Source organism: Heterocephalus glaber, unplaced genomic scaffold (genome assembly GCF_053883595.1).
Source record: "Heterocephalus glaber isolate CG9 unplaced genomic scaffold, H.glaber_assembly_v1.0 deba00001662, whole genome shotgun sequence".
NCBI lineage: Eukaryota > Metazoa > Chordata > Mammalia > Rodentia > Bathyergidae > Heterocephalus > Heterocephalus glaber.
In genome coordinates this window covers 14,223,771-14,251,358 of record NW_028258403.1, presented here as the reverse complement: position 1 = coordinate 14,251,358, position 27,588 = coordinate 14,223,771, and the positions used below count along the sequence as shown (strand labels likewise).

The window sequence follows — 27,588 nt, the reverse complement described above, 5'->3', positions numbered from 1 at the left end:
AAGAAAATTCTACAGAGTAGTTTAATACTATTTTTAAACTGAAAAGCAGTATCAAGTCTTATGTTTAAGTCATTTCACAGGTCTGTAAAATAATGCCAGACCTGAGTTCAGTGACAGAGTTTTAGTATTACAGTTCACAAATTAGAGATGTTAGGATAGTTCTGGCATCCAACTAGAGTTGCTCCTTTTTCCCTAAAGATCCTAGCCAGGGGCTGGGCTTGGGTGCCTATCTTTCCACCAAAGCAACTGCTTTGAATGAGGCAGCAGGGAGGGGCCTGGATTCTAGGAAGCTACTAGAGATCCAAAGAGAGCTCTGAGAAGTGATGATGCTGATGGTAGCTATGACTTTGGTTGTATTTACTGGGTCTGCCACTTTATTCAAATTTTGCCACATTTACTGAAATAGTGTGACCACTCACTGAAATTCATGGAGACAAACTCTGGAACCAGGGAGGTATAATGGAAAGGAGACCTGAGAACCCTGAGCAAGCATGGAGACAAAAGGGCAGGCTATCAGTGGGTCGATGGCTGTAAAAAGGAAATGAAGGAAATGAACGTCTGTTTTGTATCTTCTGTTATTCATGGTACTCTGTAAAAGGAGTTTGTTAGAAGACAAAGGCAGTAGCTTAGCAGAGGGAGCTCCGTAAGACAAATTTCACCCATTTCTCAAATATTTCTATAACCCTTTCAGACACTAACTCTTCTAATTAAATCTATCTCTTCTAGTAAAATCTAGTTAAATCATATGCATGTACATGTACAGACTATCCATTCCATAATCATAGTAACGTAACACACAATATTAAATGGAAGTATTCAGGCTTATTTTCTTTAAAAATATCTATCTCATCTAGATTAGGTCATACTGGTTACCTTTTCAAATAAGTTTTAATAAACCACTCTCCATCATTCTCAATAAGAAAAATAAAACCATCATTTTAAAAAATATTTTCTTTATAAATTAAAAAACTTACTGAATTTATTAATCTGATTTTTTAAAAACTGTAATACCATGAAAGTAAGAAAGTGAGAATAGGCAATACTTTATTGTTACTAAATAGGTGCAAAGCAATAACTTTAACTTTACACTGTGATTGTATTGAAGTCATTTAAATTGTGTGTCTACTTACTTTCAATGAATTGGGGTAAAAATATGACCTTGCAGGTCATAGCTCACTATTCAATCAAATATATCACATTCTTCATATAATCCATCTGACTTACTTTAAACTTGGAGGAAATCTAAAACAATGGGGTAAAAAGTGGAGCTACACACACTTGTCAGCTTATGATGCACAATGTGTCTTTAACTACGAGATAATCAACACAAAATCAGGCCAAAAGTTTCTGCTGGGATTGGAATTTCTAATTACTACATCTATGATGATGAAAGCAGAGGCAGAAATACCAACACTATGAGAGCTGAATGCATGCTGCTTTCTAAAAGAAATGCTGCCTCTCTTCAACTTGTTAAAAATTGTTCCCTCTACTTACATCTTTGGAATATATCAGGCTTAAAACAAAGCAAAGGACAAAATCATTTTTAAAGCCAACCCTTTTTCTTTCTGTCAGGCTGCGAGCAGGCAGTTTATTTTAAACTCTAGATGAGCTGTACCTTCTGCTTCATTACCTTTTACCAAATGCTGCACATTTCCCAAACTTCTACCCTTGCTCTCGAGGCAAGCACAGACTCCTTGTGATTGTTGCAAAGCCTAAGAGCCAAGAATTCCTATAATAAAACAGATATCACTTCTATTTCCCCATATTACTTTAGGATAAAATGATGTCTGAATTTCAAACTCCATTACATTAGAATAGAAATAAAACTACCTAAATTCCTACATGAAAAAGAATATTAGAGGAAAATTACTTTGACATATAAAACTGTTATGTCAAACTTTGTATTATGATGATCTGAAATGTTAACTTGCCAGGTACTTAACAAGTTTAGATTCTGAATCCCTGAAAGAGTCAAAATACCACCTTTTGATTTAATATTAAACTGAGGAACATCCTTAAATTCAGTATCAAAGCTGTGACTAGTGTGCATATAAAATAAATATCTTTTACTGGTAAAATTGCTTCTCTTAAGAGTTACTATCTTAAAAAAGATTCATATCTGAATGTATGATGTACCTTACTATGATGGACTAGAATTGGTCTAAAAGTCTACTAGAGTCTAATGTAAGTTTTGTCTTCAATTCCTGATGCCAATCTGACAATTAGAACAGCTTATAGACCGTGCCCAAAAAGCTACATCAAGGGAAAATTGAGAGAATTTTACAAAGCAGGGCGTGTAAAGGGCTAAGATTTCTTCCTCCAAAATTCATTTTGATTCAACCAATTCAAACAGTATTTTATTGACCAAATCAGGAAAAGGAATGAAGAATGCTGCCTACAGAGAATGGCTAAAAAAAATCCTTCATGATGGAAGTAGCTTTTGACATTGTTTCTTGAAGAATTACTAGAGCTGGGTCAAATGAAGGAAGGAAGGCCTGATGATATTCTAAGTGGAAGGAGAAATACAGCTAATGTTATGAAGAAGTCGATGGAATATGCCCCTGTACATTTTCTTAAGGTCTAAAAGAGGAATAATACTCTTTGCCGTGTGATGATAAAATAAGTAAAGGATTGGAAAACACTTTTAAAACTCTAAAGACATCTATAAGCATAGGCTTGTCATTTTAAGTAAATGAATTGACTTCATTCAATAGGGAAAATACAGCCTTTGTATGTTTTTAAAAAGGAAAGTTACAACAGGAAATATTTTATAATTATTAATTAAAAATAAATGTTTGGAGAGACTAGTGGAGAGAGAGAGGTTAAGGAGATTAGATGAGTGACAGATATTTGGTAGGTACAGAAAGGAGGAGGGTCACACCAAAGCTGTTATTCGTGAGAAACAGAAGGATAAACCTAAAATCTAATGTAGAAAAAAAACATGTTGAAAGCTTAGATGTTATGAAGAATGATCTGCTCACAATGATTCTCAAATTTCAAGTTCAGGTAACTAAGGAATAGTAGAAACTGAAGAGGCAATTCAACATAGAAGTAAAGCTTAATTTGAGTCCCTTTGCTCAACACACAAGTATGTGGTTAGATTTTTTTAAACGTCAGTCCAATGTGTGTACTGAATGACCACAATATATTAACAGAGCTAAATGTGAATTCTGATTGATCTAGCTAAAATATAAATAAATAAAAATAATTGATCAGGTAGGTTTTCTAAAGATTTAGTTCATCTAAGGGTATGCCAACAAATCACAACCAGATGTTTAAATCTAAGATCAGTCTCTCAAGGTACTAGAAACCTAATCATCTAAAGATTTCATCACATGAAAAAAGAAGTAATTTTATTCCTTAAGGAAAAATCAGAGGTTGGGATAGATATGTGAAAGTTAGACACTAGCTTTCAGAAAGAATTTATGTGGACCAGAGACAGCTATGGTGTGAGGTTTCCAGAGACAACAAAATGACTGTTGTATGCAATGGGTGTTTAGTTTGTAAGAGACCAGGTACCCATTTAGTTTAGTCATCCATGTCCTTGTGTGGAGACATCCCTTACTATTCTGTATTTTTTGCTCATATTGCCTTGAGTGAGTCAATCAGATTATTTTGCTTCACAATTATGATGCTGCTGCTTATTTTTTATTTTAAAGTTTCATTTGAATACATAGTTGTATACATAGTTGTAGTCAAACTGGTTTTTATCTGGTTATTAAGATGGTATATTTAACATTCATCAAAATTACTACAGGTCTGTCAGGTCATAGGCTTTCATGATCTGACTTATCACTTCCTTCCCACTTCACAGTTTGATTCTTCCCTTTAAGAAAATGAAGAAATAATCAGTCTTTTGAAATATAAATTATATTTATAATATGTCTCTCCCAAAAGGTTTAACAAGTTTTACCTGTTATCCATATTATTTAACATGAATTATCAAGGCAACTGTATTAAATGACTATAATTCATGCTAATGTTTTGCCTATTTCATTTAAAAATAATAGGAATAAAGAGAAGTACTTAAGGATACTTCTGTAAAAGAAAAATCATGTCAATAAGAGCCAACATCTCTATCCTATGGGTGAGGCAAGAATTTGGTGGGAAGTCTTTCTAATGTGGGAAACATTTTATGAATTTCAAAATTAAGAATATATAGTCAGTGACTTTTTATTGTAGTTTTCTACAAAGAAAAAAAGTAAAATGGAAAGAAAGAAATTCAGAGCTGGTGTCTAGCAGATATTGAACAAAGAACAATGAGGCTCAAACCCTGGGTGGGGATGAAAGGCAGCATGCACGGCAAATATGAAAATCAGATCTCATACTAAAGGTAATCTTTATTCAAATATAACAGACATAGTCATACTTACAAGAAAGGTGAGCACTTTCTTCCACTCAAATAAAACTCACTGGAAGATATTACAATAAGAGATTTAAAAATATGAATATGACCCATGAAGGACTCAGACATGAGATGAGATCAGCATGCCCTTTTTGATTAGACTAGTTCCTATATTCATAGGACTCAGAATATTAAAACAATTAACTATACATGTTTCAAATCAATGCATACATCTCTAATCAACCACTAAGGGCAGTTTCCATTTTCAGCTTCCCATAGTCCCCCTACATTAGCTTTAGCCATTTGGAAAAAGCAAAGAGCCAGACATAACATAACATTGTGTCTACTTTAAATTGCTACCACTTCCTTACAAGAACTTGGTGTACTATTAAGTAATTTACCTTTCTTATTTTAAAGTATCTTAACAACAATAGAATATTGACTTGATTGTTCTCAATTTTCTTTGTCTTGCAATTCTCCAGAACTGCCAATCAAAATATGCCTTACATTTCTACTGAACTTAGGAAGTCCTGTAAAAAGTGGTTAAATCTCTCAAGGTACAATCTCTGTACCAAAAAAAATGAAATCAAGCCAAGCATAATTCAGAAAGATTTATTACTGTCATAAAATCTACTCTTAAGAAAGGACTGTAGTGTTTTGAATAGCAAAAAATCACAAGATGAAATTACATTTATATTCTTGGGAATATGCAAATGATAAGAATTTCAACTGTTATGGAATACCTTTCTCTGGAGTGACATGTAAATAGAGAATTGTGGAAAAGAGCTACATTCAGTGGTAATGAACAAATGTTGTGAAGATGTTAAATGTTCCTTATATCATTTAATATTTTCAAAGTTGATCTATTCTTATGGTATAATTTATTCTTTATTTGAACAAAAAGCAATCCTAATCTGCAAACATAGCTATCAGTCCCATAAGGAATAAAATCAAGGCAGTGGGTTTATTGAATACAAACACTGCACTAGCAGTTTCATATTTTAGGTTTGTCTGGAGGCCAGAAGAACTATCTAAGATTTGTGATGGAATAAGGCCACAGGAAGGAGGGAACTAAAATTACCAATGAGGGACAACCAGGTGGGAGCAAAGCCTAAGGCATGGAGAACACAATAGCGAAGACACTGAAATAAAAGAATTTGCTAGGACAGAAGCAAGGGTTTTCCTTCTTCAATCCAAGGAAAAGACATGAGAGTTGGTACAGATGGAGATACAACCCCAGATGTAGAAACAGGAAGCTGATGAAGTTCACATCTGGGACCTTCAGTTTTTGGGAGGAGTTATGTAAGAGTGGGAAGATCATCCAACAAGGGAGAAAGAAGGTTAGGAGAAATAAAATTAGGGACATGAGGAAAGAGGTCATGTGTGGAAGTGTTGCTGAATGGGATAAAAAATAAGATCTCTAAGAAGAACTGAGATCCAAACCAATGTTTGAAACTCAGTTTGAAAAATGATCACTCTATGAAGTGAGGTCTGGCTCCAATCATCTTTGTCAGTCACCTAATCTTCTAGGGATCTGTTTTCCTAGAGACAATGACTAAATGACCTCTGAGAGCCAGCCCGCTCTAAGCTTTCCATAATTTTTGCTTCGAAATTCTTTCATTCATTCAAAGCACTATCCAGAAAGTACTTGACTTTAAAACAATATTGACATTAAAATTACACTAGAAAAAAGATAGGAGAAATAAATTTCAAGACATTAAAGTACAGCAAGGTGAATACAGACCCTGTCCAGCAAGGCAATTACTATAGCTGATGATGATCTACATGATATTCTTGAAAATGTAAAGACAGTGGATGTCATGTGCTCTTGTCAGAAAAACAGTAACTGTGTGAGGTAATATATTTAATTAGCTAGACTTAACCATTCCAGAATGTGTTTGTACTTAAAAATATCATGTTGTGTGTGACAAAACATACAATGTCATCTATTTGAAATAAATGAAAATTAATACAATAAAAAATAAATTCAAAATTAGTGTGCAGTGAACTAATATATAAATCTAAATTACAATGCATTTGGTTATGAAGCTACCATTTGTACTGAGGTTCGTGGGGAGAAGGTTAGAGTATAGTTGGCTCTCGTCTATGTGGGTTTAGGTTATAACGGCCATTGTGAAGCAAAAACAAAATGACTCTGGCTTAAAGGGTTTCCCTGGATCACATTCTAATTCATCACAAAGTGAAGAGCAAAGTAAAGTTGATAATACTTGAGGTAGATCTTAAATTCTAATTAGTGGAATTACTAGTAATTTACTATTTCCTAGATTTAAATTAGGTCCTGTTACAATTTATAATTTATGAAAACAAAATCAATCAAAATAATTACAATCCAATCCAAATGAGTGAAATTATTTATTTATACTCTCCTCCCAAAAGAGAAAGAAACTTTTTCCTATAATTAAATACAAACCAATTTCTATGGTCAAGTGGTCTTGGTTGTTGTTGTTGTTGTTGTTGTTGTTGTTGAGGGATTTGAATCCATTAAAAAGTATAATGTGATACCTAAGCTAGTATGACTTTTAAAATTGGTTCTCTTACAACTACAGTGGTCAGGCTATACCTAATTTTGAATATTAAGTCAAATGTTAAATGGTGGTTAGAATACAAAACTACAAGTAAATCTCATAATATTCTGGTTCTTGTTTTAAAGAAACAAAAATGTATTTTATGAGTTTTGTTTTTTGGTACCGGGGATCGAACTCAGGACCTTGATCTTGTGAGGCAGATGCAGTGCCACTGGGCTAAATCCCTGGCCCTTTTATGAGTATTTTTAAATTTAGAAATCCGTTCACCTCCATGATACAAATTTACCTAAACAAATGATTTCTCACTATACTTTTACTCTAAACCTCAGTTCCTTTTGACAGCACCATATTTTCTTTCCAACTAACAATAACCAATTTTACTGACCTGAAAGTGTAAGTCACATATATGAAACCCTCTCCTGGTATGCCAACCTTCCAACCACAGATCCTCAATGAACTCCATCTAATTGCTGGCATCTAGTGAGAGAAATCACACAGGATCAAGCAAGAGACAAAGGCCTTGAGTATGAAATCTTCCAAGCTGGGTTTCTATGATCAAAGTTACAGCATTGAAATTTGGATATTGTTTATTTGTAACAGAGAGGGGTCAGATTAAGTCACCCTCTCTCATGGGATGACAGAGCTGGCCACAGTTGAGGACAAAAATGATGCTCAAGGAAAAGAAACTAATGGCTCGGTTAGCAATTAATTCTTGAGAAAATAACATCCTTTACATGAGTACATAGGGTCCCTAGGGATCAAATAGTCCATGATTTATAAATGCTGTAGTTGACATGATGTGGTCATATTGTGATTATTAGGAATTACACTAAAACACAGCTACTGAGTATTCATTTCTCAAAAAATTGCAAATTAGACAAGAGTGAATGATTTTATAGATGCTGACATGTTTCCAAAGTTTCTCTATGATTAGAAGTATCACCATTGAGCAGCATTGGCAGGAATTTATTCTGACCACCAATTTGCTTAAACATTCTGCTCACACACTACCCAAATTACTTTCAAAGTAAAGACCAGCATTAAGCAATTTCAAAACAGGGTCATTTTCAAAGTTCTCATATTAACCATAGCATGCTAGGGTTGGAAAGCAACATATCTATTACTGAACAAGAACAAGGTCAAAAGTATACTTCCTATTTGCACAAGCTCTTGGCCTGTTCCCAGTTTCAAATTTAACTGCTAGCATATTCTTAATACTTTTCCAGAACTTTTTAAAGGTAAGACTGTGTCAGCCTATAGCTAGTTTCCTGCACAAATTCTTCCAATGTCCCCAGAAAGATGACAGTATCTCCTGATATGGTCTATGAATATATATTTCCACATGTTTTCATAATAACTTACATCCAAGACTGAGTTGTCCTTATACATTTGACATTTAGGAACTATAATGAAGTTCTGAGAGGTTTTGTATTTGATAATTCCTCCAGAACATTGGCCATTGCAAAGGTCATTGACTAGGTAGCCTGCTCATAAAACACAGACACACACACACACACACACACACACACACACACACACACTTTGCTTAGCTGCTTTTTATAAATAGTGTTTACAACTACTTGCCTCAAAGAATGTTTCTCCTAAAACATCAAGCCATTCTTCGATACCTAATTAACTTAATGAACATTTATTGTAGTCCTACAGAAGGCTTTGAAGATATTAAGATAAAAAGATTAATGGCAATAAGCAATAATAATGTACATAATGATATGGAAGGAAAAAGGACCTAGTCCAAGCCTCGAGAATGAGAACACAATGGTACAGACCTCACTTGAGTATCATCTGGGTGGATGCTGGAGAGATGAGTCATTCTGGTCAACAGAGTTAAGAAATGGTATGGTAGCTCTCTTATTGAACCTGAAGGAGTTGCCAAGGCCAGAAGGTAGGTATATGTTAAGGACAGAATTGGTAAGAGATGAGGACGGAAAAGTAGATACATTTTAGGTAATGAAGAATTCCTTGTGTGCTTGGAAACCAAGGGAAATAAACCACCAGTGAATACTTTTATGTAAGAAAATGATGTGAATAGGTTTTCTTCATAGAAAGATGACCGTGGAACAGCTACACGGAAAACTGAGACAGAAGCTGAGAGAGAGGAGAGACTGTAGTCAAGGGCTCCAACTGGGCTTCAGCTTCACTCTCATGAGAAAATGATGACAGTGTCAAATAAAGCAGAGGGGATGGACGGAGAAGGGCATACCTAACCAATTTGATTGAGAGGGAGAACTCAAAGTGAGTTTTGTAGTTTGTTTTAGAACCTGGGTGGATAGTGGTTTCTCTCATAGAGCTAGTGGACAAAGGAGAAAATACAGATTTTTTAAATTACTGAGTTTGGCATTAAAGACTTTGCATTTGAGGAGCTTATGGGAAATCAAGGCAAACACATGAACTTGGAACTCCAGAAAGTTATCTTGGATAGTGGTACAGAATTGCCATGAACAGTTAGATGGAAGGTACAACCACAGGAAAGAGAGATCACACAGTCTAGGTTTGCAAGAATAACACAAACCTAGGGAACAGTAATAGTTAAGGGTGTGTGGAGGACACAAAACCTACACAGGAGCATAATGAAAGACTGACTCATCAGGCAGGTGTAAAACCAGAAGAAAATTGATGACTTGAGACCAAAGGAGAAAAGTACCAAGAACAAGGTAGTGATAAGCAGGGTGAAAAAGGGCAGAATGGGCAACAAAATTTAGGGCAAAGAAACAATTACTGGAAAGGGGACTAGAACCCTGATTACTACTGGGAAATCAGCAGGAGGGAGTTATTTCTCATAATAGAAAGGTAATCTACCCCCCTAAAAATTGATTTGTGCTAAATAAAAACTACAGGCTTGGGAATCTACTAAATCAGGGTTTGAATTCTGGTTCCTTTAGTCACTAGCTATGTTTACGTAAAAATGTTGTTTAATTACTTAGTTTCTTTATCTCTAAAGAGATACAAAAATCACCAGCTCATGGAGTTCTTCTGCATACTAAGTTAGATGAGGTAACATATGTAAAAAACATCTTTTGCATTGAGAAGACTGTAGTCATTCGGTATACTATACAAGATATATACACATACGGTACCTACCTATACAAGGCTTCCAGTTCTTAGCTGACTCTTCATTCATCCATGTTATTTGTATATCACCCTATAATGATCCAAAACTACATCTGAATAACTCAGAGAATAACAGGAGATAAAAATCAGGATATAAAGGCAATCCTGTGAGCCATACCTCATTCCTTTAAAGTATTCATATACCTCACAAAAATGAGCAAATTGCTTATAGTCACATATAAATCATGCTGACTTGTCACTGGCTTAAACACTATAGAGGTAGATACTAACCTAATATGTTTACTATACATAAACACACAGGCACACATGCACAACAAAAAAAAGAGAGGTGTAAATATCTATCAAGCAATGACCTTATCCATTTAATTAGGAACTAGAAGCATAGACTAAAGTAGTCAAATGAACTATAATATGGTTCAGTCCTAATGGGCTAGGTTCTCTCTAAAATAAAGAAAGTAGAAGTTTTACATTTAAATTTAGAATAAAGCTAAAGTGCTGAATTGGTAGTATACTACTGCATAAAGGTGTTGCTCCATGTGACAAAGAAATCATTACTATGAAAATATTAAACTGGAACAAAGACATATTTTGGTGATTTAATGTATTTTATTTGTTAAAGATGTCTTACATATTTATTCTGAGATTATATCTCTGTCATGTACCATTACCAATTTAATTGGTAATACTGAATATGCTATATGCAGAGGAAAGATATGAAATATAGGTACTATGAAAAGTAAAGACTAGATTTAAAGATACAGATAAACAACATATAAAAAGTTGAGATTATTTTAGGGGCCTTTCTATTCACTGGGCCACCTAGGGCTCCAACCATAGAATGTAACAATGTGGTTATAATAACGTCCAATGTAGACATCAGCAAACAACTAAGTTTATTCAGAAAATGTCCTTTTAGTCACATTTGACTTCTGTATGTGAAGGCACATCCAACCATCCCTCAACAATACACAATTCTGCAAATATGCAGCATTAATTTTGTTTTACCCACCTGAACCTCAACTCATTCATAGCCAAACCAAAAGGACACTCTGAGAAAAATGAAGTTCTGTATAAGAAAAGAAAAAGGAAAACGACTAGGAAAAAAAATCACACTGAGTAGTATTGATAAGCAAGATTGATGGCTTCAGATTTCTCTTTGTGTTTACTGACAAAAGGCAGCATGCAGTAGCAGACTCGGCTTGTTCCAGTGAAAAATGAGCAGGGTTAGATTGTGTACCTCCAAAAAATGCTTTCTAGTTCACCAGATTCTTTTTCCAGCCTAATATCTTCCATGTCCAATGGACTCTATTTAAGCTACCTTTGGTAATATAATTAAAAGTTGTGTTCACTTTGATAAGCATATACATATATATAATATGCATGTGTATATATATATTTTTTGTGTATATATTTGTTTGTTTCAAGACTAGCAATACCTTCTGAATAGGGTAATTTATTGTAGAAGATATTGCCCATAGTATTTATTCAACCAAGTATGCATTTGAATCTTTGGAAAGTCAAAAATATTCCCACTCAATTATTTAGTCCCACTAAACATTCACATCCTTCAGAAATCAAAGGCTGAAAAATGAGCAGACAAAATAATTCTAAACAGGAGTATAAAAAAAGAAGTCCATTCATAACCACAATCAAGCATGAATAATTACCAATTTTGAATGTAAAGATCATTCAAATAAACGTAACTGATGGATCATCCACATAGGGTGCAAGTCAAAGTAAACAGACAGTCCACTTTAGAAAGTGTCTAGTGAATTGATTTAACAAGTTTAATGCGAGCATCAGTGTGGGGCTATTACTGATCGTAAGCTTTACTGATGTTATTTGTTCGCTTGGAAAAATACCGCTCTTTGGAATGAGCACATTAAGGCTAAAATTGCAGAGAAAACCCTATTACAACTTTATTGCTGGCAAATTGGAACCAAACCTTGTCTGTATATCAATTACTTAGAGTTACCACAGAGATAAATCCTTTTTTCTTTTTCTTTTTTCTTTTTTTTTTCTTTCTCTTTTTTGTATAGGCTCAATCTTCAAGACAGTGATGAGAAACTCCTTATTATACCCTACCAACATCACTAGGTTTTCTTAGCAATTTCAAGAAATTGTCAATTAAGTTCTTTTTATTAGGTTCCAAAAGCTGTTAAGTCAAACACAAATCTATCATAAGGCTTGTAACAGCATGTTATTTAGGCACATTTCAATGCTTCACTCTTTCATTATCTACCTACCCCAATGCAACTGCAAAGTTCCAATAAAGTAAAGGCATTTCTTGTTGATTATCTTAGGTTCACAGAAATTGGAGTAAGTGGCCACTCATTTGTGGCAAATGGTCTAAACAACTCCCATTCTTATTAAAAGTGGGGGCAGGGCAATAACAATTTTATATATAAAAGACAGATTTGCTTCCAAACTCATTGCAATCAAGGGAATGAGTTTCATATAGTTACTCAGTGAGTCCTTAAAACACATAAACTCAAAAAGATTTTTAAACAGTAGCACAAATATTCCCATCATTTGCTGACTTCACTTGTGAACTGCAAGATCATTATGAGACAGCACCAGATCATCCAGATGGTCACTGATGACAAAACTGCCCTGTAAAGCAGTAGAGATTACAGGAACATGTAAGCAGTTGTCCTTCTTACTCCCTGACCTAAGAAAGGGTAAATGCTTTGCAGAGACAATCCTGCAGGTCCCCAGGAAGAAGCAAAGAGTTAGTACCGTTGGAAGAGCAAAACAATAGAGGTGCATAGAGGTCAACCCCAGAGGCAGCTGCTCCTTTGACCTTCTAAACAGACAAATGGGGCTTAATAGGAAAGGGACACAAAATGGCACACAATTCTAATGAATAAATATGGGCTGGCACTATTCAGAAGTCTTTCACTGGAGGCATTCCACAACATTCACATTTCAGATGAGACTATTAAAAAAAAGGAATTAAAATGGACTAACAGTGATGAGCACCAGCTGAATGAAGAATACTATGTAATGAAAAATTCAGACTATAGGCTTTACTTCTCGAAAAGGCACAATTAAGCTGAAAGAGTGTTAACAAAATCTTACTGTTCTAATCTTTGATAATTTTAACTGTCTCTAGGTAAAGAATTAAGTTTTTATTTAACTTATATCCTGAGATGTGTCCTGCAGCAATGTAAGCCTGACTTCTTGGGACTGCAAACAAGTAGGGTCAGTTCACTTCCTCAGTGTATGTTCAAGTATAGGCAACAGAGTAAACTCAATTCTAAACATAACCCAACCCTGGAAACAGAAGTCAAAGGGTAATATGAAAAAAAGTATGTATACCACATTGGAAAATCAATGCCTTTGCAGAATTCCAAAAGGCATTTACTATACTCTGAGACTTTGAGCACCGTGGTTTTATAAGGATTGTTTTTCTTGAAATCTGACTTTGTATTTAGGTTTCCACAGCATTTTGCTATAGCCTGACTACTTGGTCACAGGTTAATGACATTTGAAGAAGAAGAAGGTCAAAGCTATCATTATAGTGATGACAACCAATCACAGTGGGGAAAAAATAAGTTTTATTTATTACTCTTAATACAAGAAATCTTTACTGTGGGATATAATTGCACTGTCACTACACACCAGAGATTTTTAATCCCCAATCATTTCAACATATTTTACAGTTCATTACCTTTCCAGCTAGATATAACAGGAAGGACTCTCCTGAGCCTATACAAAAGCATTAAAAAATCTACTATTTTTACACTCATATTTCAACCATGCAAAATACTGAACAGAAAACTGTGAAGAGGCTAAAAACTTGTATATTTCACATGAACACTGGAATGAAAACATACATCTCATAATCAATTTTAAATCCCTCCACTAAAGATTAGAAGATCTGAAATTATAAATCATGAAAAGAAATGTAGGCTGTGCAACAAAGAGGTTAGAATTTTAAATTGGTTTTATGACAACCAACACGGCAGTGTCCAGACTAAACAAGATGGACTACACGCTTTGCCAGCAACACACACAATCTCGAGGCTGATACAAAGTTATGTTGCCTTTAGGAAGAGATTACTTGTTATGATTCTCATAAGTTCTAATAAGTGTCACTGTGGAAAGGTAAGCAGTTGTATCACTGTGAATTTTGTTCAGTAAAAACCTATCACTTACAGTCATTTTTCACACATTGTAGCTCATGCATCTTGCCCTATGCGGATTGAATTTAGACTTCATCACAATTTTGCCATGACAGAAGTTGTCTAGTTAGCTAAACAATGTCATGAAAATAGAATTCACTTTTTAAACATTTCTGGATCTTGCAAATTCTGCTCTTAAGGGTTTGGAGTGCTTATCCTTGGGGTCTGTAATAAACTTGAGAACAGAAACTAAGTTCAAATTAAGTTCTCTATAGTTCTTACCTACTAACTCTTACTTCACTACTAAGGATGCTTTCTATAATATAAAAAAAAGTGCTTTTAGGAAATTTAAAAACAGTCCTTTTTTTTTTTCTTTGGTACCAGGGATCAAACTTGGGACCTTGTGCTTGTGAGGCAGGCAGCTAGCGGAACCACTGAGCTAAATCCTGGCCCAGAAACAGTCCTTTTAAATGTGTATCTAAAATCAAATTATGGAAATGATGTACTATCTCACTCATTAATAAAAAAGTTTGAAGTTAAATTATTTAATTTCAAAGCTGAATATGACATTTTTTTTTGAAATTATAACAAACTATACAAAGTCATGTAGATGTTTTACCAACTTGCAGTGAATGTTACCAAAAAAGTGGCAAGAATTTTCAGGGAAACCCTGCTTCATCCTGTTCTTACACATTGCACTACTAGGATTACAAAGGGTCTCAACTGTGACCTTTTTAGAAGAAAACCAAAGTCTTTATTTCAAAATAAGTCAGGCCAAATTCTCCTCTACATTTTTTGAGTAAAGGAGATAAATAGGCCTCTGTGAATATTTCTAAAAATCTCAAGAGAGAAAAAAGTAAGATAAACCCATACATTAACATCTTTCGTCTTAAAAGAAAAGTAACATGCATGCCATAGTTTGCCACCACTGGCATAGCTGGTTTCCCCATAGAGGTGAAACCAGAAATTCTCTATATCTGCAAAGATATTAATAATGCCAAAAAGGAAAATTAAAATTAAGTGTGAATGATTACATCAAATTACCACAGGTAATAATGAAGAGGGTAATGAATGGGCAGGAAAATATTGACTCAACATTTCTATTTTAGAATGTAAAGAAATAAGTGCAAATACAGCTTGGGAATTTCTGCCTTCAACTACTATGTCATTAACAAGTCTAGGTTAATGAATCGATTATTCCAGCAACAACACATTCTATTCTAGAATTTTAGCAGTCCAAGCTCAAAGTAGATACTGCTGTGATTAGAATCAAGGCTCGGAAGATTGAAAAGAAACAAATACTGAGTTCCTACCATGAGTTGGCATTGGTAGCTGCTCTCAGATTATCTCATGCTGTTTACACCACAGTTCTATGAGGTGGTCATAGTCTCGGTCACACAGATGAGACTGAAGCTCAGAACATATCAGAAACCTACCCGAGATCAGAGCTGGTTAGCGGCACGGTCAAGCTCTGACTTCAAGTCAGGTGATTTCCGAATTTCTTCAGGCAACTATATAAAGTTGCTGAAGAGAGAAAGAACAGGTTTTATTGACACCCTACCAAAAGACAAAGTTTGCCTTGTTTATTTTTAAAGATAATGAAAATTAGTGGGCCAAGTAGAAAAATATTTAGTACTGATAAAAAATTAAAATATAGTTTGGTGCTGATATTATACATTATCTAGAAGACAAGTTATGACTTATCCAAGTATTTTAAAAAATTTTTCTTTAGAGCATGTGACAGTTTTGGATTTTTTTCACTAACACAGTCCACAAATGTCTGACATACAACCAGGCAGGGCTTAGAGGAAATTTTAATGGGGCCTCAAAAGAGCCCTGTTTCACACCGCGACACTTAAATTTCATTTGGAAACTCTGTTTATTATTATACATAAGACCATTTCTAATGAATGACTGACAGTAGATGGAGTATAGCCACCTCATCTTCTTTTTTAGGGGGCTACTGGGGATCGAACTCCAGACTTTGCACTTGCGAGGCAGGTGGTAGAACCACTGAGCTAAATCCCCAGCCCCTTCACCTTATTTTCTGGTGTCCTATTCCTGGTGTAAATGAACAATATAACCCATTTTTAAATGGTCTACATTTTAATAGGCTAGTTGAACGTAATCTAGTGTCTTGGCAACAGATAACCCCAGTCCCAGCACCAATAAGAGAATGAAATCTGATGGGACAAAGTAGGGAAAATAATCATCAAGGAATGAGACATTACGCCAGAGCCTTCACCACACAAATCAAGAGCTCTACATCTGGAGATGGGTTATCTGTGTTTGAATCGTTGATCTTCTAACTAGTTAATTCTGCACTGTAAAGATTACATGACATAACCTATGACATACACTTAGTAGGACCTGGCACATAGAAACACTCATTAATATTAGTTATCATTATTTTCAAATCATGCTGATCATCACAGCTGCCTAGTATATTTCTAATAAATATTTGGAATAAGGTGGCCTGACTAGAGATATAGAACTCTATTTCACAAAAGCTTTCATCTATATTGCGCGAATTGCCAAGGTTAGGAACTAATGGCCTAGGACTATGGTTTTCAAACAACTTTCTATATATTTGTTTGTATGTCAAAGTAAAATATCCTGAGACTCAAAAAATAAAAAAGTTAGAAGCATTGCCCTACTGGAAAACACATGTACCCCCAAACAAGTGCAAAGACGAGGTCAGAAAAGACAATGCAGGAAGGGCTGCTGCCTCAGGGTGACAATTATGGGGGAGCCTCTGTGCATGCACTGCTGAAGTGACTCTAGCTTATAGCATGTCAGGCTGGGCAAGGATGAATGAAAGACTCTGGTAATGTGATGTACTAGAAGCAGTGGTAAACCAATCAAAATAGAGTATTCTGTTGACTTACCACATAGTGATCATGGGCCTCAAGTTCAACCTCTCTTGAGGCTGTCCCTCTTCCATTTAAAAGTTATTTATTTATTTTTTATCTTTTGAGGGTTACAGTAGTACAGAAAAAGTATATTAGTAATGGGCTTTACAACTCTAAAGTAAAAACAACAACACTGAAACCTTAACTTTTATCTATAACTTGCATGCATACTAAAGTTTCTGAATCAACAATGAGGAAAAAAAAGATTTAAGAAAAAAGTCAATTAATTTTTCCCTATGCTGAAATTTTAATCAAAATTTTCTTAAAGTGGGCCAGGGACGTAGCTCAGCAGCACAGTGCCTACCTGGCAAGTGTGAGGCCCTGAGTTTGATTCCCGCTTCCAAAAAAAGAAAAAAATTTCTTAAAGTTTATAAGCCTTCAAGTGGAGAAGAATGTAAACTTGTAGAGGGAAGATTTTATTTTAAACAATATTCACTTTATCATTTTTCATTCAAGGCAAATATTTTATGCATTTCTATATCATCTAATGCTATAGCACTGCATGAAGAAAAATGCATTATATAAATATAAAACTTTAGCATATTGTCTTAGATTGATTTTAGAGCAATGTAAACCCAAACCATATTATCTCTGAAGCAGCTACCTGCATTCAGGCCTAATCAAGAGAACAGAGTGACTATTCACTAAAAACCTTCCCTGAATGGAAAAGTTATCAAGAGATGCAGAAAATAATAATCCACAAGTCTCTAAGAACAAGTCACATATGATTTTTGTAGTTTAAACAATGTTGATGCATCTGAGCCTCTCTCCTTTCCTCACTTACCTTCTCTAATCTTGAGCTTACTTTGACTAGGATATTTGAAAAGGCTATGAATGAAAAATGATTCACTAAGCTCGTTTCTGTTTTTATAAGCAATCTCTCCAGACTCAGACACCACCATATATTTTCCAGCGAGTTGTGGAAAGAATCATCATTAGAAGTTTTATTACAAATGGGTACTTACTTATGCACTACTTTCAGGAAGAATGAAAAAAAAAACAGAACCAGTGGACATACAAAAATCTGAAGTTTTTCATGGCTTCCCGTCTACAGCAGAAGCACTTGGCACTTTTGCAGCTGAATGTAGAAAATCAAATTCATCTGGAATTTGAGAAGGGAATGGTATGCCACAATATATCTTGTATTTTTTTTTATTCTCAATACTATTCTTTTCCTATTCTTTGTTCTGATCAGTGAGTCTGAAACTTATTTTTCTTCACCAAAAAGTTGAACACTGAAATACCAGAAGATGACCATAACAAAATCATAGTCTCCACTGAGTTTTTAGCATTAATTTGAAAATTAAAAGGAGACTTCTAAGTCTGCTGTTATCAGAAATTGCTACTTGCAAAGGTTTACAAATGGAGAAGTAAATTTATATCCTATTATTTAAAACATGAAACTATTTTCATGTTACATCAATATGCACGTCTAGAAGCTTGTTTAAGGAAACTATTCACCATGTGAAGTTTTAAATGCACAGTATCAAAGAATAATTTTTGACATTTTGATTCATACATGCTTATAAAGCTCCAAGACAACATGGTTTAATTATAAAACATATTTCTACTGCCTTAGTCATGCCAATTAAATTTGATTGGATACTTTCTTTATTCAACAAGCCCCTTTCATGTCATTTTAATTTACTGTCAAAGCAGCCTGAATATTGGAAACTAAATTATTTACTACAGCCCATAAGCCAATAATGTTCCATTTGTCTCGTACAGAGGGAGACTAGACTAACAAGATTATTAAGGACATTACTTGTAATAGCGAATGTCCTTCACTTTATTTGAGCTTCATGCTGTGCTTTCAGAGATCATACTTCAAAAGAGCTCCATTTCATTCCATCACAGAACCTCTAATATAAATTATTCTCCACTCCCTTTGTAATATTCTGATCACAGAGAAAGTGGACTCAATATTATTGGCCTGAAATGGAAGTACACTCTTTTGTAAGATATCTACGTACTTTATATATGTTAAACACCTTTGATGCACCCCCTTGTGCCAATATTGCAAAGCATGGGAAAATCAGTTGAAATTATCTCACGGTGACATTTCAAATATAAATTCACAAAAGCTTTTTGTTTTCATTGTCCTGAATACAAACAATGCTTCTAAGATTCTAGGATATATAAGTAACTCAATAGTCCTAGTTCTCAGAAAATCACAGAGTTCAGTAGACATTATATATATATATATATATATATATATATATATATATATATGGACAGAAACTTCATGCAGAGCTCTAATATTGTGAAATCTTAGAAAATGAATTAAAATGTCTCATCCCAAAGTACTCTTAAAAGCAGAAAAAATAATCAGTGCCATGGCAAATTCTAATATTCCCATGATCCAAGGGAATACTGCTGATGTTAGCTGCATTCTAAGACTTATTTAACATTTTCATTAGTGGTATGGACAACAAGGAAACATATCAATTATATTCACAAATGACAATTAATTGAGAGTGTTGTAATTATTAGTACAAAAATGAGAAAAAACAGTAAGAGGACTGCAGGGGCCAAATCCACAAGAAAAAAAAACTTCTAAAATGGCAACAGATCAATAAATTAAGAGCTATGCCACAGTAAAAATATTAAGTTCCAAAGAGGTGCTTGGAAAGTACATTTTTTTCTAAATTCTTGGTACATTTTAGGTATACAGTTCGTTTACATTTATCATTGGGTGTTTGTACCTGTACATGATGTATCTTGGTTCTTATTTTTTCCCCATACTCAGCCATAAAGAACGAAAAACTACAGTCATTTATAGCTAAATGGATACATAGAGAGGCCATACTTTTAAGTGAAATAAATAGGACACACATGTGTAAACACCAAATAGTTTCACTAGTGTGAGAAACTGACAGTATAAACAAGGATTAAAATAATTAAAATGAATAACTGATAAATTGAAATAGGTAAAAAGGTCCAAAGACGAAGGGATGAAGGGAGGGGAAGGGGAAAGAAAACTACATTTTTAAAGATCAAAAATGATGTCAGGACTAGGAACCAGCTGTAAAACATGTTGAAATGGGAAAAGACATGATGTGGTCTCTTAAGGGAGGAAAATACTAAGTCATCGACTCTCAAGAAGTCATGGGAAACAATAATATTCCCTTGATCTCTACAATCATAAACCAGATTAAAGAAGAGCATTCACCAGGAAAAAAAAGGTAAACTAATACATGCTACAATAAATAGTTTTCAAGCAGCTCAATGATGATTGAAAAGTTCATAAAGAAGGGTACTGATAAAAAAGAAGTAATGAAACTGGACAATTATTCTTTCTAGATACCTCCTAAAGTTCTGAATATTGTTTAATAAGACTTACTGGAGTATGTGTAATATAAATTAGAAGTGGGTGAGAAAGAAAAACTTTTACTTTGGTTTTAAACCAGATAAACTGAGTCATAATATGTAGCATTCTGTATATGCAGGAACACAGTAAATGGCAAAGGGCTCCAGATTTCCAAGTGAACTACTACAATCCCTTGAATAATATACATATGTTAGATGTCCTGTTTATCACAAAAGATTATCAAGTCATTCTCTTATATATGCATGCTTCTATGGAAGATAAAACAATTTCACCAAAATAATAGAAAGAATTACACTGTGCAATTGAGGTAAAGCACATTTCTCCAGTAATATGAAATAAGCTATTTAGTAGTGCTTTGACCATTAAGCAATCAACCATCTCTTGATAAAGGAAAATATAGTAGGCCCTTAGCTACATATGAGGGGTTCTATATGCTACAGTTAAAAGCAATGCATTCTCTCATAAGTTTTTCTTCAGTTACTGCACTGTTTAACTCAATTATGAAAAGGAAATCTATTTCTAATTTTGCTGAAGTAAATGCATGTGAAGGGAGCAAATTGCTCTTTCTAGGTGATAGGTCTCAATTTTGAGGCGGGAGAGAGCACAAGGTGACACTCATGTACACGGCTCAGATTTATGCAATAATGGGCAAATATTTCAAGGCAAATGCAGCTATAAAGTTTATGTTAAAACAATGGGTTATGACAGCAGTCAGATGTTCTGTATCCCTCAAGTGTTGAAAATAAATTGTTTCTTTTTGCACATCTCTTGATGGAGACTACCAAGGTGAAACATGACAGAAAATTTGTAGAAAATGATTTTGTCTGTGAGAAAGTCTTGCCTTCCTGGTACTGGTTGATAAAAACAGTACCCCATAGGCCACTCTGGGTTGCATTAATAAGTCAAATGGCAATGAATTTTGAACAAAGAGCCTTGAAAAATGTTTTTGTTGTTATGTTTTCCACTAAAATTGTATATACACATACACTGACAATGTTTTGAGTTCAAACCACCAAGAGTCACATTTTAATTTTATTTCAAAATGGTGTTAAACCTGACAGACAAGAGACTTGCAATAATTATCTATTAAGTGTAGGGATGATTTAGTTTTCTATAAGCACACACCTCTCTCACACCTGGCTATCTCTTCCTTCCCCTGAAACTCCCCTTTATCACTTAACTAAAAGAAAAATATTTCTCAGCATCAACACACCTCCTTTCCTCTAGGACACCCAAGAAAAACATACGAGAAGATAAATGTGCGGAAAATATATATCACTTAAAAAAAGATGGAGACTGGCTGGTTTCATTTCCACTCACCCTAAGCTGATTGAGTTCTTGGTCACATTACTTATTTTCATGACTGACATAACCTCTCACCTGAAGGACATCTGATGAGCAGCAGCAATTTTTTATAACTCAGTACCTTACATAACTTGGAAAAGTGGAGATTTTGCCCAACTTGTGTACATATTAGTTACAGCTGAGTAAATTACCAGACATTACACATGAAGCAAGACTTTCCATATTCATTTTATATGCCATTCTGTGATTTATTCCCCCATTATTAGACCATTTGCCTTGGTAAAAGAACTAATTACTAAATTCACTAACACAAATGGGAAGAACCAACTCATCATACTGCCCCACTAGGTAAAAGTTCCAAGAAAAATTTCATCATGGCCTTGATGCAATTATACAGAGTTTCATTTCAGTAATATATGTCTACAGACAGTATCATCTTTTGTCATTTTAATTTCTTCAGACTTTTAAAATAACACTCAGTGGAAAATTAAATAAAACATTACATATTAAGTAATTTAAACTACTTGAAGTTTTAAATGTCATATTCATTTTTCTTCTGTATCAACAATGATTCATCTTCCTGATCCATAATCTATTTAATCTGAAACTTAAATATAACCATTAAGAGATTATTCAGAAGAGTTTGTTTTATCACACTGACCTGCAGGACTACAGAGCATGTAAATAGAAGCCAACTGATTGTAAGGAACAATAAAAATGATCACATTTTTAGCTCATTAAATCATTTTTTCAGTTGTATACATATTTATATAATTCATTATCTCTATACTCCCTATTTAAATATTATCAATAGAAGTTTTAACATTTATAATCCCAGAATTATCCAGGCTCTGCAGGTGATAAGTTTACAATCTCTGTAATGTCTTTGGAGTTAATGACATATGTTCTTAGCTTCAAAATGAGCATAAACAAAGAGATGTCTTACAGACTTTGGATTCATCAATCATTTGCCTTTCTAAACATGATATTTCTTTTATACACTGATCAATGTTTTAATTTTTTAGATATTTCATTTTGAAGAATGTACTATGAATTCATAAGTTTATGTTATGCGAGGTTCAAAATGTGCACTACATTCTGCTTTTGAAAACATACCTAACAATAAAATATATAAATATAAAGACATGCATTTTAACTTTATAATTATAGCATATGCAAAAATGTGTAGTATATATATACTGCATTAAAATATTTTAATATACTTATCTTCTTTATGTAAATACCTATGCATAAAGTTCTATAAATAAAATTGTCTTGATAGAATGAATAACATTTCAACATAGAAAAATGTATGTATATGCAAATCCATATATATATATATATATATGCATGTATATTTTCCTGATTGAACTTTATATACTACCCTCCATTTTGACTCAAACAGTGAAATAACTAGCATGTTGCCTCTCTGAAGCCGAAAGCAATTTCCTTTTCTAATTTTAGTTATGCAAAGCCTATGGGCATCATCAGCATTTAGTAATTAGTTTTATAATTACTGCTGTTTTGCTCACTGTCATTCAATTTTTCTTACAACATGGTCTGGGATTGAAACATCCCACATCCACAGCTGTGTAAATTGCTATCCATTTATAAGGCAAAAAAAGTAACATTCCACATACATCATTATTCAGTCAAGAATATGTTGCTGGTACTTAGGTGATGCCTTGAGTGCATAAGCTGCCCACTAAAATGCCAGGAAAATGGAATTTCAAGTTCTAAGAAATGCTGTTTAATAAAGTACCAAGAAGAGATGAAAGCTTCCAGAACACAAGATTGCATCAATGAGCACAACGAATTAGAAATCTCAAGATTGTAATGTCAAGACAAACATTTAAAATGTTAAGTTCTATAAGTCTCTTGCTATAGGAATGATGAACACATGCTTAGATATTGATGGTTGTTATACTGTGTTAAAAAAATTGTGTTTCTTCAAAAGGCAATCAAAACTTAAGAAATATTTCAGTCATGATATATTAAAATTTTCCTAAAATATACTTAAAAAGTGAAAAGTCCAGCTTGCTACTTGGATATTTAACTTTGATTTCAATAATGATTTATAAAATCAAACATTGATTTATCTTCCATAAAGACTAAAAACTTAAAGCTAGCAAAGTTCTGTGTAATACTGCAATGATAACTATAAACTAAATAGCTTCTTCAGGAAACAGAACATTCTTTGAATATACCAGTTGAAGCTACATTCTCTTAAAATATGTGGAAAATCACAACAAAGTGATTGTGAGTCCCAATATCACAGACTAAAATATTTCAGCCAAACCTGGGAATTTTCATGAACCAAGGTCATGGGAGTGGCTTCAAAGTCAGCCATAATCTCAGAGCTCTGCTGAGGAGAGTGCACTACCATGGGCCAGAGATAAGAATCCATCTGATTTGATCAAGTGACTCAGTCTCTCTGTACCTCAGTTTCCTCCTCCATACAATTATAGAATACTTGCCTTTATGCATGAGATCATGGAGTGGCTGAAGTAGAGTAACAATTATGAAGCCAGATTGAAGAGGTCAAGAATTTTTTCTCTGCACCTAAAACAATTTTAGAATGTGTACCTTTAGACCCCTCAGGACAGCAAAGGGTACCAGATAAGGTTGTTCTTTATTTTAAAAATCAACAACTCACAGGGCCAGGGATTTCACTCAGTGGTTCCATCACCTGTTGCACAAGCACAAGGTCTGAGTTTGATCCCCTGTACCCCTCCCCCCCGGAAAAAATGCACACTATAAAAATCAACAATCACTATACCTGCTATTGAATTCTCTCACAAATCTTTTTTTCATTTTTTAATTCAGACATGTTTCTACAAATATAAACTACAAACATTTCAAGAGTAGAAAATTCTCTTCTATTTCTTTTCTATCATTAAGCATTGGGAATAATGTCAGGCAGTTAATACATTTTTCCTAAATGAATAATGAAAACTACAATGAAATAGGAGAAAGTAGAGCTATTGATAATAACTGAGACTTTGTACTAGACAACTGTTGTGTAAGTGACACACAGGAGAATACTGGTGCTTAAGGTAAAACAAAATGAGGGAAACTGATAGGCAAGTAGAGGGCTTTAGCATCAATCCATCACTTTTGAGCCAACACCACCATCAAAATATCTTTTTTTCCTTGATTCTTTTCCAGTGAAAACAGGGAGAGAAGTCCAAAAAGGACAGATAGTAAACCAGGACCGGCTCTGCCATCTTTCTGGTTTTGAGTACTGGGGCTGGGAAATACAGAATCTACAGATTAAGGTGACTATGATATAAATCAAATAAACGCTAAAGATCTCTAAAAATTATATCAACATGATATTCATTATCTTATATTCAAGACATTCTTTTTGCAAAAAAAATAAAACTCACTTGAGCCAATGTTTCTGAGAGTGATAAGAAATCAAGATTTAAAAATTCTTATTTCCTCATGAACTGCATGACACTAGATTCGGATCAAATATTTCAGTTCAAATACTCAAATATTTATTTTCACAACTGTGTTTTGAGTTATAAATATGTGTATGTACATACAACACCTACTTTCATCCTCTGGTATCTCTCAAATATAAGTCAAATAAAGAACACTGCAGTGTTGTTCGGAATAACAGAGCTGTTGATTTTACTATTATCACAATCTGCGTTATGATTCTTCTGCTAGTTGCAGGTTTTTCAGTGAATAAATAAAGAAAAACCTTAAATTGGACAAAGCTAAAGAGATTAACCATTATTTCAGTGAACAAAAAGACCACAAATTCCCACTCTTTATTCATAATATCATTTAATTAATGCCTGCAGGTAAAAGAAGGCCAAAGTACAAACAAAAAAGGGTGCAAAGATTTGTCTTTAACACATTTACCCAGAAATTAATGAAGCTTAAAGATATCCATGGCAATAGGAGGTAGGAAGATGGAGGGATTCATTCACGAATATAATATTTTAAACATAAGAAATGTGGAGAAACTAAATTTATTTTTAAAAAGTTACTTTATCATCAATACAAAATTCTTCATTTACACACTGACTTTTCAAAATGAATTATTCTGTGTACACTGGTTTTATCTAGTGTGTACCTTATTATTTGAATGCTATGTATTTTCCAAATTTTACTTTACCATTATGGACATAACTAAAACATCCTATCTATTCCAGGCATCAGAAAGGCTCATGAGCTAAAGCACTTACTATACCCAAATGTTTACAGAAAGCAACTTTCAACTTGGGCTATCAAAAACCAAATAAAGGAATTTGATACACTCATATCCAGTGGAACTTACTATTCATAGTTATACAGTTCTGAATTGATAGTGAACTTGATAATTTTTTAAACAGGCAAAGTAAAAATAGGCAAACTCTTTTTTTCCCACCAAAGAGGAGTCACCAAAGAAACATGACATCTGTATAAACTGAGCTCTGGTCTAGTTGCAAGACCAGGGTTTCCTTGTCCACTAACACTCTCCAATTCCATTTTACTTTCTTAAAACTGAACTGGTCATGACAGCTGGGAGAGAGTCAGTTGGGTGGTAGGACTCTGCTCCAGTAAACATCAAAACAGCTAGAGCCAAAGTCACTTAACAAAATGAATTTGGAAGATCTCTCTATGCATCTCTACCCATAAAGTGATTCATTTTTTCATCCTTCAGATCTATGTACAATGATTTTAATAACCTGAGATACTGTTTTCATCCCCAAATTCTTTGTCTGTTTTTTGGCTCCCCATTACTTAGCTGCAGCATGATTTAGACAAGAAAACAGACAGAATTCAGAGAAAACATTTAGAAAATTTTGTTTTATTATCCACACTTACCTGAAGATGCTTTGTTTATGGAAACTTTAATCAAAGCAATCACAGATTTATAAAAGGAATTTCCACCAGAAAAATTTTTTCTGTAGAAAGCCAGAGAAAAATGTTGGCAAATCAAAAATAGATTTTTAGAATTTCCAAGACCGCTTTTAACTGAAATATATATTTCAATGTTTTGCTGTATATGAAGTATTTTTTTCTATCAGTGCTGTATCTAATGCATATTTGAACTAGTAGCATATTTGTACCTGATTACGATGATTTTCCATATTAAGAATATACATTTTGAAGGAAAAAGAAATTTCACTGAAGAGTCAGTATACAACCAAGACTAAAGAGGCAACCAACATAGCATAATTGTTTTTCATTATAGCACAGAGTAAATAACCTCAGGTACAAGTAACTACAGCTCCTTATCAATATAGGTTTCAAATGAATGAGTACCTTCTGTGTGACAAATGAATTCCCTTAGATAATTTAGGAAAGAAAAGGTCACCCCCAAATCCTTTCTCGTATAGCTAGTATCTGTTCATTTTAACAACACTAAATACTAAAGGGTTAAAATAGGAATAAATTAACTTTATTGTCAATCACTACATACAGAAGAATAATTAACTCAGTATGTTTATTTATCTTCTTTTCCTACTTGATTAAATGAATGATTGATGACAGGTTCCTTGTTTTCTTTTCTTCCTTTTTGTCAGTATAAATGATCAGTATGAAACTAAACGGTGACATTAAAATGAAATCATTAGCAACCTAAAAAGCAGGGCAACCTCCATGTAAGAGACTCTTTCTTCCACTGCTGAGAAGTCTAATCAGATCCATTCAGATCCCAAATAGCCCTGTAACATAGTTATAGTTTCTTATCTAGTGCTTTCCCCTCAACTGTGACTTAGTTTGCTGTATCTATTGTTATACTATAGAGCATTTCGTGAAAAGCATTATAATAAAGCTAATTTATATCATTTAGGATTCATTATTGATAAAACTGATGAACTATCATAATAAATGGCATTTGTGGGGTTTTTTTTTAAATTAAAACTAAAATAAATATCAAGAACTAAGGAAAATATCTTGAGGTAGATCCACTCAAAATTAAAATATTAAA

At 33.8% G+C, this 27,588-nt stretch overlaps 1 protein-coding gene across 14 annotated transcripts in view; it reads right to left on the bottom strand.

The window, feature by feature from the left end:
* Npas3 (neuronal PAS domain protein 3) overlaps positions 1-27,588 on the bottom strand; it is an 872,828-nt gene that overhangs the window by 552,939 nt on the left and 292,301 nt on the right. The gene's annotated exons all lie outside the window — the stretch shown is intronic.